Source organism: Cricetulus griseus, chromosome 2, assembly GCF_003668045.3.
Source record: "Cricetulus griseus strain 17A/GY chromosome 2, alternate assembly CriGri-PICRH-1.0, whole genome shotgun sequence".
Classification (NCBI taxonomy): domain Eukaryota; kingdom Metazoa; phylum Chordata; class Mammalia; order Rodentia; family Cricetidae; genus Cricetulus; species Cricetulus griseus.
This window is the reverse complement of record NC_048595.1, coordinates 241,801,219-241,818,251: the sequence shown is the minus strand read 5'-3', so window position 1 is coordinate 241,818,251 and position 17,033 is coordinate 241,801,219.

Below are 17,033 nucleotides of genomic sequence, written 5' to 3'. Positions count from 1 at the left end.
TGCTGCATGCAGATCAAGACGTAGACGTCTCAGCTCTTCCTCCAGCACCAAGCCTGCCTGCGTGACACCAGGCTATCATCGTCCCATTTCATCAGGAAGTAACTTGGAGGATGCTACGCCCCCTTCCCCCATTGTAGTCATTTAGGATAGTGTATGTACCTAGTTAGGGATAGCTTCCTATTGTTTATAGTTGCGATTGGAAGGAGGTGTTCAGGCTTGGACACCTCTTTCAGATGATTTTAGGGTTTAGCTAAAATAGATAGTTAGGATGTGACATAAGCAGATTGTTGTATCTTCTTATATTTCACCTTTATGATTGTTAATTTTGGATACTTTACACTGTTAAGTTTTAATCCTCTTTTAGACTAAAAGGGGAATTGTAGGGGAAGCTGCCCGCTTAGGGGTGTGCCTGACCACGCCTGTGAGGGCGTGGTCAGGGTGATGTAGAGTGAGAGTTTCAGGTGGCTGGGTTTCGCTTTCAGTTTCACTTTTTGGTTTGCGGTACAGACTGCTTCGGAGCTGGCTGGCTAGGTTCACTCTGTAAGTAAGGCTTTTTCCCTATTAAAATCCCTTGTATTTCTACCTGGCTCCATATTGGTAATTCCCATGTTACACGTTGTTTAGCTAAATTTTAGAGTTTCTGTATTGTATCAAGAAGCCAATTGATGTAATACAGAATAAGAGAAGAATTTGGGGACTGTCTTTGTCTTTACTTAACTCTTTCTTTCAAGGTGTACACCCTCTCATAATTGTTATTCTCCCATGGTTGCCTTTCCCAGTATGTGTACATACACAAGCAAACATTTCTCTGCTGTTTATGTTTGAGTCCCACACAGCCAATGAAGACCTGCCTGACAGCAATCCCTGGACACCCTGGAAAGAAAATGGGCCACACCTCCTCAACTGCACTAAATCCAACTTGCTCCATTTCAACTGACTCTCCAGCCAAAGCTTCAGGTACTGACTTCAATCAAGTTGAGGATTTCAAGCGAGATCTTCAATCAAGCAAATCCCATCTAACATGGGCTGGATAGTATACTAACATTTTCTTCCTACAGGACCCCACAAGGCTATCACTGTCCCATTTCGGCAGGAAGTAACTTGGAGGATGCTACGCCCCCTTTCCCCATTGTTGTCACTTAGGATAGTGTATATACCTAGTTAGGGATAGCTTCCTATTGTTTATGGTTGGGATTGGAAGGAGGTGTTCAGGCTTGGATACCTCTTTCAGATGACATTAGGGTTTAGTTAAAATAGATAGTTAGGATGTGACATAAGCAGATTGTTGTATCTTCTTATATGTCACCTTTATGATTGTTAATTTTGGATACTTTACACTGTTAAGTTTTAATCCTCTTTTAGACTAAAAGGGGAATTATAGGGGATGCTGTAGCCATGCCTGCTTAGGGGCTGGATGCAGGTGTGCCTGTATCCACGCTTCCAAGGGCGTGGTCAGGCTGATGTAGAGTGAGGGTCATTAAGGTGGCTGGTTTCGGTTTCATCTTCACTTTCGGCTTGCTGTATAGACTGCTGCCTGCCAGCTGCCTAGGTCACTCTGTAAATAAGGCTTTTTCCCTATTAAAATCCCTTGTATTTCTACCTGCCTCCGTATTGCTAATTTCCTACATTATATCCCTCTATGTGGAATGGGCTTCAAAGTCCATTTGTTCACTAGGGATAAATACTGATGCACTACCAGAGGCTCCATAGACTGCCCAGGCCTCCCAAATGACACCCACATTCAGGTGGTCTGGGTAGGTCCTATGCTGGTTTCCCAGCTGTCAGTCTGGTGTATGCGTTTCCACTTGTTCAGGTCAACTGTTTCTGTGGGTTTCCCCAACATGGTATTGATCCCTTTCCTCATCACTCTTTCCTTTCTACAATTGGATTAGGCTCAGTGTTTAGCTTTGGGTCTCTGCTTCTGCTTCCATCAGTTACTGGATGAAGACTCTAGGATGGCATATAAGGTAGTCATCAATCTCATTATCACGGAAGGGCATTTAAGGTAGCCTCTCCACTATTGCTTAGATTCTTAGGTGGTGTCATCGTTGTGGATCTTTGGACATTTCCCTAGGGCCAGATTTCTCATTAAACCTATAATGTCTCCCTCTATTAAAGTATCTCTTTTCTTGCTCTCCTGTATTCTTCCCCTGACTCAATCTTCCTGCTCTTTCATGTCCTCCTCCACCCTCCTCTTTTCCCCTTCTCTTTATCCTAACTTCTTCTGACTGACCCCCCTATGCTCCCAATGTGCTCAGGAGATCTTGTCCCTTTCCCATTCTCTGGGGAGGGGAGACCATGTATGACTCTCTTAGGATCCTCCTTGTTTCCTAGCTTCTCTTGAGGTGTGGGTTGTAGGCTGGTAATCCTTTGCTCTATTTCTAAAATCCGTATAGAGTGAGGTTTGTCTGTCTGGGACTGGGTTAGGGAGGAAGAGATCTTAAGGGAAGAGGAGTAGTAGAGAAAGCTGTGGAATGCGTGTGATACACAGAAAGAAAGGAGGGAGTGTGGTCTATGTGAAGGCAGTGAACACCGCCATTTATGGTATTTCCAGAAATTGACTGCTAAGCCTTTGAAATCCCACATTTTACCAGCTGGAGAGTGTGTATATAATTGTCTTTATCAGCAGCTGTTTGCCATTATTAAATGTTTACCTATTTTCAGAGAGATTTAAGGCACTCTTGTTTTAATAATGAATTCTTTTCTCATATGAAACATGTTCCTGTCTATGCTTTCACAGCTACCAGGCAATAAAGTTCTCTCTTAGGTTTAGCAGCAGTAAGAGAATTTCCAGTTTCCTTCTGTGGTGGAAGCTAGTTTTAATGTGGGAAGATTTCTGTTAGACTGTTCCTGGTGGTCTTTTAGGTACTAGGTTTACCTTGTGGCTGCTGGCCTGCTGGTCTACTGCAGAATGGCATCACTTTATTTATAGTAAGGCCTTTGATTTTCTAAATGAGAAAATTGGAGCCAGACAAGCAGTGGCTTGCTTAAGGCTTCAGACATATTTGCTGTTAAGCAGGAGTTTGAAACCGAGACTTTTAACTTCTTAGTGCAGCAGGTGTTCCCTTGCGCCATACTGTCTCTTTTTGACATCGCTGCTTTGTAAAAGGACTTTTACAAAACACCTGCAGCTTGTCCTGTATAACAAGCCTGTTGAGAGGCTGAAACTCCATAAGCTGGTAGTTAGTCCTGATTAATAGAACCGGGTTTCTTCTGTCCCGCTATGCAGCAGCACACAGGGTGGGTATTCTGTCATCTCCAAATGAGAAGGAACAGATGTACTGTCAGATCATACATCATGGCTAGCCATTAACTTTTATTATCTTTATAAAAATGTTCACTTTTAAGCATAACTAGTATTTGGAAGTGTGTTGTACATCCAACACATTTCCAGTGTTTCTTTTTCTTTTCTTTTTGTTTTTTGAATTTTTGGTTTCTCGAGACAAGGCTTTTTTCTGTATAGCCCCAACTATCCTGGAACTCACTCTCCAGACCAGGCTGTCCTTGAACCCAGAGATCCATCTGCCTCTGCCTCCCAAGTGCTGGGATTGAAGGCGTAGCCCACCACTTCCTTCCTGGTGGAATCCATTGTTTTCAAACAGCATGACTCTGAACTGAGTGTCTGATGACTATTGGTGTGAAAGGGAGGCAGGGTGGTCCTAGGGGGATCAAATACACAGTTACTTCCCAAATCCATTCAGTAAATTCCCTTCAGTACTTCCTGTGCAGTCAACTCTGGTTTAGGGACTGTGACTCAGTAAGTTTCATTTCAAGCAGGGTCTCAAGCTGTGCACTGTGGTAGGTAATTACCCTGGTGTAGACACACATCGTGCAATGAGGCCTGCACACTATGGGGCCGGTCCGCATTCCATCGTGGACCTGAGCGCAGCTTATGGGACGCCACCCCTTCCTGAAGAGCTGCTGAAACTAAGGATTGACAGCCGAAGGGAAGTCACTTTATTAGTGGTATAGTTGCTGGTAAGTTGTCCATGCTCCAGCAAGTAACTCCTTATCTGTGCTCATTCTTGCAACCCTCAACCAGGAGGGGCACAAGAAAGAAAGAAAAAAAATAGAACCAACACAAGATACAAAAATAGGTGGGACTTGTTATGGAGTAGTGGGTTCAATGGGAGTGGATGAGAGAGCAGTACTTATAAAAATGACAAAAACACATTATTATATATTTATATGAAATTGTCAAAGAATAGTTAAGTTTTTAAAAAGGAATGCATGAGTGCAGAGGAAGGGGTTAGAGTAAACCCATTGTCCAAGGCAAATCGCTGGCCTAATCGAATTCTTAAATTTTTCTCTAAATGTGGGGAAAAATAAATTGATAAGGATGTTGATCAAACATTAAGTGGAAATGATAAATGTGGTGAAATAAGACTGTGTGGCAGCTTCATGGCTCTTGGATTTTTAATTAGCAAATTATTAGTTTCTCCCTTCTCAGTTCTTATTATTCCTCGAGAATACATGTACTCTGGAGTTTTCTTGATTTGGAGATTGTTGTGCATCTGTGTAGCCATCTTAACTGATGGCTCATCTTCGCCTCCTCATTTTTCTCAAGGGAGTTGCAGTATCTGACTTTATGGGAAGACCTTTACTTCGGAATGGGGATGAGCTCTTGGGTGGCATTTGTACAGTACAGTATCCCTTTATAAAAGGTATCCCCTGATATCTAGAAATTAGGAAAAATTGATATTCTCATTCCAATGCCAAAATTCTGCCCACATTGACCATCATGGTGCTGTTGTTAGACCCCCGAAAACTCGGGGTCCTAGGCCACGTTCACGGTCACCCCAATCACCAGGCGGATTCGAGAGCTTGCTGCAAACTGCACGAGGCTTTATTGTAATTTAACAAGCTAACCCCATGTTAGCTCGGGTCTTTCACCCACCCGCCATGGCGGACAGCTAGAAAAGACGGCTTGAAGCTGCTGCGCATAGATCTTTATAGGGCAGCGTAAGGGGAGTGTCTAGGGGTACTCACAGGCTCACGATTGGTGTGCCTCCAGGCTTGGAGGGCTTGCCCTGTGTTGATTGGTCAACTGGTTGTTATGGCCCATAGGCCCTCCCAGGGTGGTTGCTATGCTCTCTACCATCATTGCTGTGCGCTTGTCCGTAAAGCACACCCAGGGTCGTAAAGCATAGCGCCACCAGCTAACCTCTGATTGGCTCCTTGTCACGAGACAGGCATCTGACTTTCTAGTGACTAGGTCAAGGTCACAGAAGCACATGTTCCACCATTATGGCTGCCAAAAGGGAAGCCGGTTCCTTCATTCCCCCATTTTCTTTTCTGGAAATTCCAATCATGGAATTGCTGTCTCTCTAGCATCCCCATCAGGAAGTGATAGATATTGGCATCCCCATGCAAGGGAGTTCCTTTTGACTTAGCATTTTAACCAGGAAAAATGGACGCCGAAATTCTTTTCCAAACTGCTTCCTGCTGACTTTGGGGTGAAGTTAGGGACCCCAGAAGGTTGAAATGCTAGTCAAAAGCAAAAAAAAAAAGGAATTTAGGCAATGGGGAATCCATCAGGGGCTTTTGGTAGACTCTGTTGCAGAGACAGGGGGTGTCCACATCAGCTGGACTGGTTCACATCCACAGCAAGTCCAGGGCTCACAGTCTACTTAGAACAGCCTGTAGTCAGCAACTGATACTCAGATGTCAGCCAGAAGCAGAAACCTGTTTAAGACATATTTAAACTAGGAACAGAGGTTAAAACTTATTTTCTGAAGCCCACAGTGTAGAAAAAGCAGATATTTGGATATCGGTTTAAACAGCAGGAACATATTTATAACTTTGGTTCCTAGCAAAAACTACAGATTTGGGCTATAAGCATGTACATTTCTCTTCTGTCCAGAGAGCCATGTATGGATTGGACAGAGGTGCCTTTGGCCTGATGAAAAGCCCTTTAAGTTTGTAATTAGATGACAACCAAAATAAACTTAAAAACCTTGAGCTTGTGCCTGAACAGTAGATAGTCACTATTTTATCAGCTAACATACTGACTAGTCTATAGTGGATCTGATTGACTGATGCTGTCAAGCTGACAACCAGTAATATTTCAGAGATCTGAGAAGGGTATATTTTATCCGAATCTACTAAAAAGTGACAGAAGCCAGTTAGAAGCCAGTCCATATCCAGTTAGCCATACCCAAGTTTCTCCATTACTGTTGGAGGCAGCTGTCTCAAAGAACAGCAATCTTCGCCAGGCCTATACTGTGAGAGTTTTTTTTTCCTCTCTGTGGAAGAGGGACATGGAAAAGACTGACCTTGTTTTGTCTAGGCAAAGGGGGTACAATCAATTTTCCAGTGTCCAGCAGCTTTGTCCACAGTCTCGGCTAGGTTCTGGCAGGCGGCAGGTATCACATCTGAGCATCTCGCTCACTGGTCCAGGTGCAGGAACTGGGGTGCCTCATAATCTTCTTTGGAGACTTTGGGTCACTGTCAGGATCTGGCAGTCTGTCTGACATTATAAACTTTAAAGATAACAATTTAAATGCCATATTCTGAAGATCTCTGAAGCATTAAAGGTCTGTTTGTCTGTTTTAGTTACTTTTCTTAAGCACACAAGAAGCACACAGGTGGCTAGGTAAAGTCTTATTTCTGTAATACAGCTGAACTTAAAACTATATAGAGCTACCTTATATTTCTTAAACAGTAGCTTAACTTCTTTCTGAGGCAGGGTTTTTTCTGTGACTTTGGAGCCTGTTCTGGAATTCGATCTGCCAGACCAGGCAGGCCTTGAACTCATAAAGATCCATCTGCCTCTTACTCCCGAATGCTGGGATTAAAGGCGTATGCTACCAACGCCCTAAACTTAAAGGCGTGTGCCATCAACACCCTGAGCTTAAAGGTGTGTGCTACCAACATAATAGATTAGCATCTTTTATAAAACAAGAACTTTACATTGTCAGGCTTTGCTTAAAAATAATTCTAAATTGAAGCTCTTTAAGTACAAACATTAATAAAAACAAACATTTGAAAACTGGTTTTAAAAGAAATTTAAATTCCCTTAAGGTCTTTCTGTAATATATAGAAGCATTAACATTTTAAATCTTAACTAAAAAACTTGTTTTTAAGATGGTACCTCTAATTTCCATGCGGTCACCTTTAGTCAAGATGGCGGTTTAAGTATTTTTTTTTTAACTTTAGCAAAATGGCGACCAGTCAAGTCATGTGACCAGTTTTGCCATGTGCTGTCTACCAGGAAACAGAACATTTTAAAACAAGTATACAGAAATAAACAGGACTTTTTTAAAAACAGAATTAGCTTTAATATGGTTAAAATTTTAACTTATATTACCATTTTTAAAATTTACTGTTTGTAGACATGAGAAACCATAGCACAGTTTATAATTTTTTGACTAGTAACAACCTTTTCTCTGACCTTTAACAACTTTCCTCTGACCTTCTACAACTTATTTTAACCCTCTATAACTTTTTGTAACAATCTTTTTCTCTGACCTCCAACAACTTGCTTTAACCTTCTATAATTTTTACCTCTTGCTTTAACTCTCTATAACCTTTTAGTTCATTTCTCTGACTCTCAGACATTTTTAGACAAGTTTTTTTTTCCTTTCCCTCTTTATTTTTTAAGTCTTCTATATTTTTTTTTTATTTCTCAGTCAACATAAAAATTTTGTCAAAGTCCCTTTTACAGTTTTTAATAACTTTAAGGCCGTTTAGATGTCCGGATCAGGCCAGATAAGTTCATACGCTCGAGCTCCATGTGCTCAAGGCAGAGAGACCTGGGGTGGGGGTGCTGCTGGTAACCCCAGACCCTTGGCCAATCCAGGGGTGGGAAAAAGACCCCTGCAGTCCCCCTGCATACCATGTGTGTAGAGCACAAAGAATGCCGGGCAGCTAGGCAAATGGCAGGGACCCACGGGACCCGCAAGTGGGGATAGGGAAAGACTCACCTACATGGGCCAGGCTCAGCTGTAAGGGCTGCAACAGTGGTTCCAGTCCAGAAAAGCAGCCTCGGGGGACTCCAACATAACATATTCTAACCCATGACACATGGCAGAACTCCTTTCCCGTGCCACGTGCTTAGGGCAACAAGAAAAGACCCCTGACCCATGCATGCCACAAATATGAAACATGGAGACATTAGACAGGACAGACATTAGACAGGACAAACCGAGGCAAAGAAATGGCGCCCCAAACCAAAATTCCAAACAACCCTTGGACTTGCGTCCAGGGCGGAACCAAGGATTCCAGAAACACGTCTATTTCTGGGCCCGCGAGACTTACCCTATGGTTCAAATCAAACGACCCTCGGACTTTCGTCCAGGGCGGGACTTCACTGTCACCGGCATTTTCTTCATCAAGACTGCTGGCCCTTCAGCCAGGGACAGCTCTGCTTCTCCATCACCACTGGCTGCCACTCATCCTAATCTGCCCTCTCTCACACAGAGAAGGCAGATTTGTCCTTCCATTTCTTTCATCTGATACCTCTAACTCTGGGGTGTTCAACCCCGCAGCTCAGGATGACTGTGGATGTGGACCAATGAAAAAGCGTAAACTAAGAAATGTTTGCTTTTTTTTTTTTTTTTTTTTTTTTTTTTGGCAAGTTTTTGTCACCCAATTGTGTGGTTCTTGAGTATGAACAGTGATACACAAAATAAAATGTATGTATGTATTCACTATTTAGGCTGGTATATGACTTCCATTTCAGGGTGGTGTGTAGCTTCCAGTGTGTATCTTCCAAGTTGAGACAGTCTAATTAGCACTTGAAGGGGCTGGAGAAATGGCTCAACAGTTAAGAGGACTGGCGGCTTTTTCAGAGAACTTTTGCTTGGTTCCCAGCACCCACATGGTGGCTTACCACCCGCTGCCATTCTAGTCCCAGGGGAGCCAACACACCCTCTCTCCTGGCCTGGATTCCTAGCACCCACATTTGCTGTGTGGGTGTGGTAGCCTGCCTGTAATGTCACCCGGGAGGTAGATGGTAAGCCAAAGAGATCTGTGGATAAGCTAGCTGAGCTGAATTGGTGAACTCTGAATTCAAATGAGAGACCCTGCTTCAAATATAGAAGATGGTGAGAGAGCAAGGAAGACACCTAGCTTCATTCTCTGTCCTATGCACACATAGGCACCGGCACACATGTGCCTATGCACATGTAAATATGCATGCACATTGAGAATTGCAACTACTATCAAACCAAAAGGCTCTTGCAACCAAACCCAAACCTATGTTTGATCTGATTACATGGTGGAAGGAAGAGACTGACTCCTACAAGCTCCCCTCTGGCCTACACACACACACACACACACACACACACACACACACACACACACACACTGGTACATGTGCCCCAGCATCTAAATAAAGTATAAAAAAATTTTAAAACAACTATTGATGCATTAATTTCTCAAATATAACATACCCCACCAGTTTTATCTTTTTTAAAAAATGGTTATTATTTTTCCGTACAATGCATTTTGATTATATCCACCTTTACTCCTCTCCCTAACTTCTCTCTCAGATCCAGGCCTGCCTCCCTTTTCCTAACTTGGTATCTTTTGTGTTGCTGTTTGAGGCCTACCACAATCATTTGTGCTCTCTGTCTATTCTGGGGTAAGGGACCATCCACTGGTTCATACACTTTAAGAAAACTGACTCTTCATCTTAGGCCCACTAACTGTCAATATCACTTCAGTTATGGGTGGGGCCTCAAAAACCCCTTTCCCCTCCATGTTAGAATGTCAGGTGGCTTGCCCTTGCATAGATCTTGTGTACGCATCTGCAGCTGCTGTGAATTCATGAGTGCAACCATAAGTGCCAGGTCCAGTAAACACAGTTTTGCTCCAGTCATCCCTCTGGCTCTTATGAGATCTTTCTACCTCCTCTTCTGTGATGAACCTTGGAGTGAGGAGGTGTGCTATAGACATCCCACTCTGTACTTTGACCTGTTGTGAGTTATTGTGTTATGCACCAAACACTGCACAAGGAATTTTTCCCATGAGGTGTGTGAGCTTTATTAGTTTATAGCTAGAGAATGATACAAAGTTAGAGGGCAGTTTGATCCTGTGTCCATTTAGCAAAAATAATAGTAGTAGGTTCATCCCTAGGGCCTCTGTGCTCCCCAGCCATAGGTTCTTGGTCAGACTTACAGTACCAGGTATTTGTTTCCTCCTGTGGAGTGGGCCTTAAATCCAACCAGAAAGCGATTGGTTACCTCCTGACATACGTGTGCTGCTATTGTATCCAAGGTGTGAACTTGCCACATGGGTCATTATTGTAGCTGACAAGGTTCACAAGGTTCAAGTAGAGAGGACTTCTTGCCATCCCCAGCAGCCTGCTTACCACATGCTTAGCATCCCCCAGTGCAATAAAAGCTTTCAGCAGGGAGGAAGCATCCTGGTCAGTACCAGCTTGAACTCTCCAGGGCCTGTGACCTATTTTCCTTTATAATAATGCTAATTTATTATTTCTCTATTAGTGATACTTGGGATCTGATCCACAATTTAAAAAGACTAACAGGACACTATATAATTAGAATTATTATGGGAAAGACTTTTCTTCTTATCTGTAGTGACAACTATCACAAAAATTATACAGACCTTGCTTTGTTTGTTTTCACTCATCAGCTTTTCTTGGTGTTTGTGTTGTAACCTGACTTTGTGGGGCTTCAGTCAGATCCATCCAATTTGTCTGATTTGTACCTGAGGGGCAAGTGTGGATTAAGAAAGAGCAGGTTAATATACTAAGAAGAAGACAGAGACACAGCATAGAGTGGGGGAGGGGCATCCAGTGAATACTGAATGCCCAAGTTTATTCTTCATCATTCTTATACATTCTTATATCATTCCCCAACCAAAAAGGGGAAAATGGCAAGACTTCTTTATCATGATATGAGGAAGAAACGTATTTTCTTTCTTAATTCTCTAAATATTTGGTAACTACACCTTAGACCAACTCTCTTGTTATTTAGATAAGACATCCATGACCAAGACCAAACATCCTACAGTAGCCACACCTTAGACCTTTAGGTCTTAGGACTTTAACCTTGGAAGAGTAAGGATAGTTTTGAACTCTCTGTCCTTAAACCAAGATGAAGTGAAGCCATTTTTATGGGCCCTGACATATTTGTATATTTAATGTGTGGTTCAAGACAATTATTTTTATTAATTTAAAAGACTGTGCATGTATTTTATTTTATGTGTATGAGTATTTTCACTGCATCTTTGTAGAAGCACAGCATGCATGCATTGCCTGTGGTGGTCAGAAGAGACCAGCAGTGCCCTTGGTACTGGAGCTACAAACAGTTGTGAGTTGCTGTGTCGGGGCTGAGACTTGAACTCTGTCCTCTGGAAGAGTAGCCAGTGCTCTTAACCACTGAGCCATCTCTCCAGTCCTACCCCAATTCTTCATCCAATGTGGCATAGAGAAGCCAATAGTTTAGACACCCCCTATCTAGCTCACATCAACTATTGTTGAATTTTCCTGTCCAGTATATAGTTAATCACCTTGTGCCTAAGTTGCCATGATCAGTCCTTGGACTGCAACTGAACACAAAAGAAGAGCACAGTATCATGCTAGAAGTACATATATGTAGGCACTAGACTGCCTTGACTTTAGTTCCCGCTTTTACAGTTAGCCGTGGCCAGGATCACAACAGGATCAAAGAAGAAAGCTGAGCTATCTGGAGTCAGAGTACCTGACAAAAAGCTGGAATGAAAGTGTTTAGCCTTTAATCACGTACCGAAACGGTGTAAGCAAGACACTAAAAGTGGGGACAGCACTGCCTTCCTCAGGCCCATTTCCTCAGTGCAACTGGGCACAGGCAGAGGGTAGATTAACATAGGCTTGGATGCTTGCTGGCCTATTGTACAGTGCAGCTCTGCTGATTGCCATTTGTGTTCCTGTGAGCTAAGCCAGATGCCTAGCCTTCATTCATGGTGTTTCCAAAATGGATTTATAAGGGACTGAGACCGAGTAGGAAAAGTGTTTTCAAAGTTTTTCCTTTGAATTCTTCATGAGGAGGCATTGACAGAGGCACCCAAAGCCCTCTGCCCATGGCCTCAAGTTAGAAGATCAGAGGTGAAAGTGCCTGGGGCTTGGAATGGAAATGAGCTTATACAGCTGGCCAGACGTCCTGGTTTGGGCTGCAGCTCATTTCAAAGACAGCAGTGCATTTGCAGTGCTCAGGCTGTTGTGGGGAGGGCAGTTTTCCCAACAGACGTTCCCAGACAGAGCCTTTGCAGTGGTCAGGCTCACATGCATGTATGCATGCATTTGTGTGTGTGTGTGTGTGTGCGCGCGTGTGTGCGCGCGCGTGCGCGCGTGCGCACACACACACACACACACACACACACGAGGCAGGCTCATTAGCTGTGTGAGCTTCAGAAATTTAATAACTGAATTAATGTTACACCCAAAAAGAAGAAATCTTAGGATGGAAGAATTATTTAGGGTTATGGTTTGAGACACCATTGTCAGTCATGGCTGAGGGAGAGGCTTGGGACTGTGCCAGCATGAGCGTGAATCTGCTTGCATAAATCTGGGCAGATCAGGAAGTACAGCCGGGACAGGAAGCAGGCCAAGATACTCCAAGTCCTGAGCTCCAGCTATCTATCCTCCAGCTAGGCACTATGACACAGAGTTTATACAGCACCTACAGGCAGCATCACCACAGATGAACCAAGAGTTGCAAGTGGTCTGCAGGGTAAGGGAGCATTTTACATTCCAACCATAACACTAACCTTTCTAGGCCAGTTTGTAATGGGAATGCAAAATGAGAATTGCACATTACATTAATTTCTTATTGCTGCAGTAGCAAATTACCATGAATTTAGTAGCTGAAATAACACACATTCATGATCTCATCAGCTATGGAGTTCAGAAATAGGAGATGACTAAAATCAAGGCGTAACCAAGGCTGTGTTCCTTTCGGGAACGAAATCTTTTCCACCTTTTTAGCTTCTGGAGGCCTCTTGCATTCCTCAGCTCATGGTCCCCTTAGGACCAACAATGCCGGCCGTTATTATCACAGCCATTAGTTCTCCCGTCTCTTCCACATTGAAGGAATCTGTGATTTCGTTTGATCTACTCAGATACTGCACCGCTAGCCCTCGACCTCAAGTCCAGCACATTAGCCACTTTAATCCTGTCCCTTTAATTCCCCTTTATCAGGTAATGTAACCTTTCTGAAGATTCTAGGGTTAGGGTGTGGACTAGTCTCCTGTGTGTAGGTTTGGGGGCCGGCTTCAAGATTCTACAGTGTTATGGTATATTTGTGATGGAAGCATTTTAATGCATGCTTCCCCTTTACATTTATTTATTCCTCTCTCTCTCTCTCTCTCTCTCTCTCTCTCTCTCTCTCTCTCTCTCTCTCTCTCTCTCTGTGTGTGTGTGTGTGTGTGTGTGTGTGAACACGCGTGTATGTCATGCATCATGCCATGCATGTGGAGGTCTGAGCACAATCTGAAGGAATCAGTTTTCTCCTTCCCCGCTCTAGTCTCTGGAAGGGATCTTCAGGCTTCAAGTCTTCAAGCTTGGCTGGAAACACCTTTACCTGTTGAGCCATCTCACCCACCCCAATGACAGAAATCTTTTATTCCCCCTTTAGAATCTTTACTTATACAGTATAATCTGAATAGTTTCCCCTCTCTCTACTACGCCCAGTTCCTTTCCACCTCCTCTCCCTTCTAGATCTACTTCATGTCTGTCTCTCATTAGAAAAGAATAGGCCTCTAGGAGATAACAACAAAACAAAAAAATATAAGCTAAAAGGATACCTTCACACTGAAGTTGGACAAGGCAACCCAACCAAATGAAAAGATCCCCAAGAGAAGGCACAAGAATCAGAGACACACCCATTCACACACCCATTCAAGAGCCCCGTCAAAGCACTAAACTGAAAGCTGTAGTGTACATGCAGAGGACCTGTGCAGACCAGTGTAGGCCCTGTGCTTGCTGCTTTAGTCTCTGTGAGTTCATATGAGCTTTGCCCAGTTGTTTTACAGAGCCTTGTTCTGGTGTCATCCATCTCCTAACTCCTTCTGCCTTCTCTTCTGCAGAATTCCCAGAGCTCTGAGGGGAGGAATTTGATGAAGACATTTCATTTACAGCTGTGTGATCCAAAGTCTAGAGAGACAAGACATAAAGTGTCACTATGTTCCCATCTGCTGCAGGAGGAAGCCCCTTTGTTGATGGCTGAATAAGGCACTAATCAATGAATATAGCAAAATATCATTAGGAGTCATTTTATTTTTACTTTTTTTTAAATACCAGTAGTATTTGGTTTTACCCTATGTCTCTGGGTTATCTAGACTCTGGTTGGTTCTTGGTCACGCAAGCAGTTTCAGGGATGGGTTCCATCTCATGGAGTGGGCCTTAAATCAAATAAGACACCAGTTGGTTCCTCCCAAAAGGTTTGTGCCACCATTGCCTTAGCACATTTTGCAGACAGGATATACTGTAGATCAAAAGGTTTTATGGTTGTGTTGTTGAATTTTCTCTTCTGGCAGCCTGCAGAGTACTTTCCATGTCACAGACACTAGAATATGGGGGAAAGGGTCAGTGTAGGCACCAGCTTGACCTCTATCCACATTTAATGAGTCATGTGGGTGTTGTCTTCAGCCATGAGGCCTTGTTGTCAGTTTTTGTAGAGCAGCCTGTTTTCTTGGCAATTACTTGGGTTGTTTGGGGATTTCCATGGGACCCTTTTAGTCAACAACTCAATTGTATGAAACGCAATATTTCCCAGTACTAGAAGCTTCATTTGGTGATAAGAGAAGGACAGGAGTGGTTCTGTGTCCCTCATGTGGAGGCTTTATTAGGATCACCATCATGAATTATAGGACATTTTCAGTGCACTAGGATTCCATGCACCATTCAAATGCTCTTCAGTTCTCCTTGTCTCTCCCCTCATTCTCTCTCTCTAGCCCATCTTCCCCCAATCTTATCCTCCAATTCTAATCCCCCTAAAATCTATTCTACTTACCCCTCCCAAGGAGATCCATGTGTCCTCCATAGACCCATGCTGTTTGCCTAATATCTCTGGGTTTATGGATTGTAACTTTGTTATCATTTATTTAATGGCTAATATCCTAATATAAGTGAAGAATGCAATATTTATCATTCTAGGTCTGGGTTACCTCACTCAGTATGATTTTCTCTAGGTCTATCCATTTGCCTGCAAATTTAATGACGTCCTTTTTAAAGAGCTGAGTAGAGCTCCATTGTGTAAATGTACCACATTTTTTTATCTATTCTTCTGTTGAGGAATTGTCGGTTGTCTCCAATATCTGGCAATAAACATGGATGAACAGGTGTCCCTGTTGATAGGATGCAGTTGTCCTTTGGGTATATGCCAAAGAGTGTTATAGCTGGGACTTGAGGTAGGTTGGTTCCCATCTTTCCATGGTGGCTGTACAAGTTTGCATTTCACCAGCAATGCAGGAATGTTTTCCTTATCCCATATCACCAGAATAAGCTGTTACTTGTGTTATTGATCTTAGCCATTCTGACAGGTGGAATGTGAAATTTCAGCATTGTTTTGATTTTCATGTCCATGATGGCTAAGGATGCTGACTACTTGTTTAAGTGTTTCTCAGCCATTTGAGTTTATTCTATTGAGAATTTTGTTTAGATCTGTTTTAAATTGGATCATTAATTTTTGATATCTACTTTCTTGAATTCTTTATATATTTTTAATATTAGCCTTCTATCAGATGTGGAGTTGGTAAAAATCTTTTCTGATTTTGTAAGCTGGTGCTTTGTTCTCTTGACAATGTCCTTTGCCATGCAGAAGCTTTCAGCTTCATGAGGTCTCATTTATTCATTGTTGATTTTAGTACCTGAGATATCTATACTCTGTTCAGAAAGTCTTGTCCTGTGCCAGTGAGTTCAAGGCTATTCCCCACTTTCTCTTCTGTCAGGATAAGTGTATCTGGTTTTATGTTGAGGTCTTTGATCTATTTGGACTTGAATTCTGTGTGTAATAGATGTGGATCTCTTTGGATTCTTCTACGTGCAGACATCCAGGTAGATCAACGCCATTTTTTTTGAAGATGCTTTCTTTTTTTCCACTTTATATTTCTAGCTTCTTTATAAAAAATCAGGCATCCATGGGTGTGTGGGTTTATGTGACTAAAATCTTTTAAACAACCTTATTATAGATGTGAAACCAAGGCACACATTGATCAAGTTTATTAAAGTCACACATCAGGTGCTGAGCAGAAATTCAAAGCCAAAGGGTAAAACTGAGAAATCCTCACCACAGTGCCACACTAGGTTGCTTTTCACAGGCTGGACATCCAGATGACACCGAGCATGTCAAGAAACAAATGTTAATAAAGGAGATGTTGACTCTGGGAAAATGATGCTTCAAGAACATCCACTTTTACTAACCCTTAATGAAATATCACATACTGCTGAATAAAATGGGGGTCCTTTGGAGCTGGTTAATCTTGAAGCAAATGCATTTTAGAATTTTTAAAAAAGGGACACATAAAAATAAGGGTAAAATGGAGACTTTGAACAGAACAAGTCAGTGTGTTCCATTCCTCAAAACAGACCCCTCTTAATTGGATGTGTTCATGTCCATTCTTTGTGGATTTTTCTCCTGTGAACTGAGCTCAGAAAGATTTATGGTTTTGTTCCTGGGCTATAATTTATCTAGGTAGACTTTACTTTTTAAAAGTATAATTTGCTCTTCCTAAGTGGGCAAGCTGCTACTCCACAGGGCAAAGCCTTGTTCAGCTCCAGTGTGGGCTCGAAATCTAGCCAGGTGCAGGCCAATAAGGATACTAAAGCTGCTGCTGGTCTGAAACCTATCAGAATTTTTGTTCCTGCTCTTCAAATGAAATTGTTTCAGAAAATCCAAGTTTGGCTACTGTGTAAATTGGACAAAACGTCCAGTGGGAAGCATATGAACTTTACTGCTTGGAGAAGTCAGCCTTGGCCAGCTCAAAAAGCAAAGGACCTCAGAAGCTGCCAGCTAGTGGGTGCACCACAGCATTTTGAGGCCTGGGTCTTCCCAAGTGAAACTCAGGCCAAGAGGGTCTTGGGACATCCC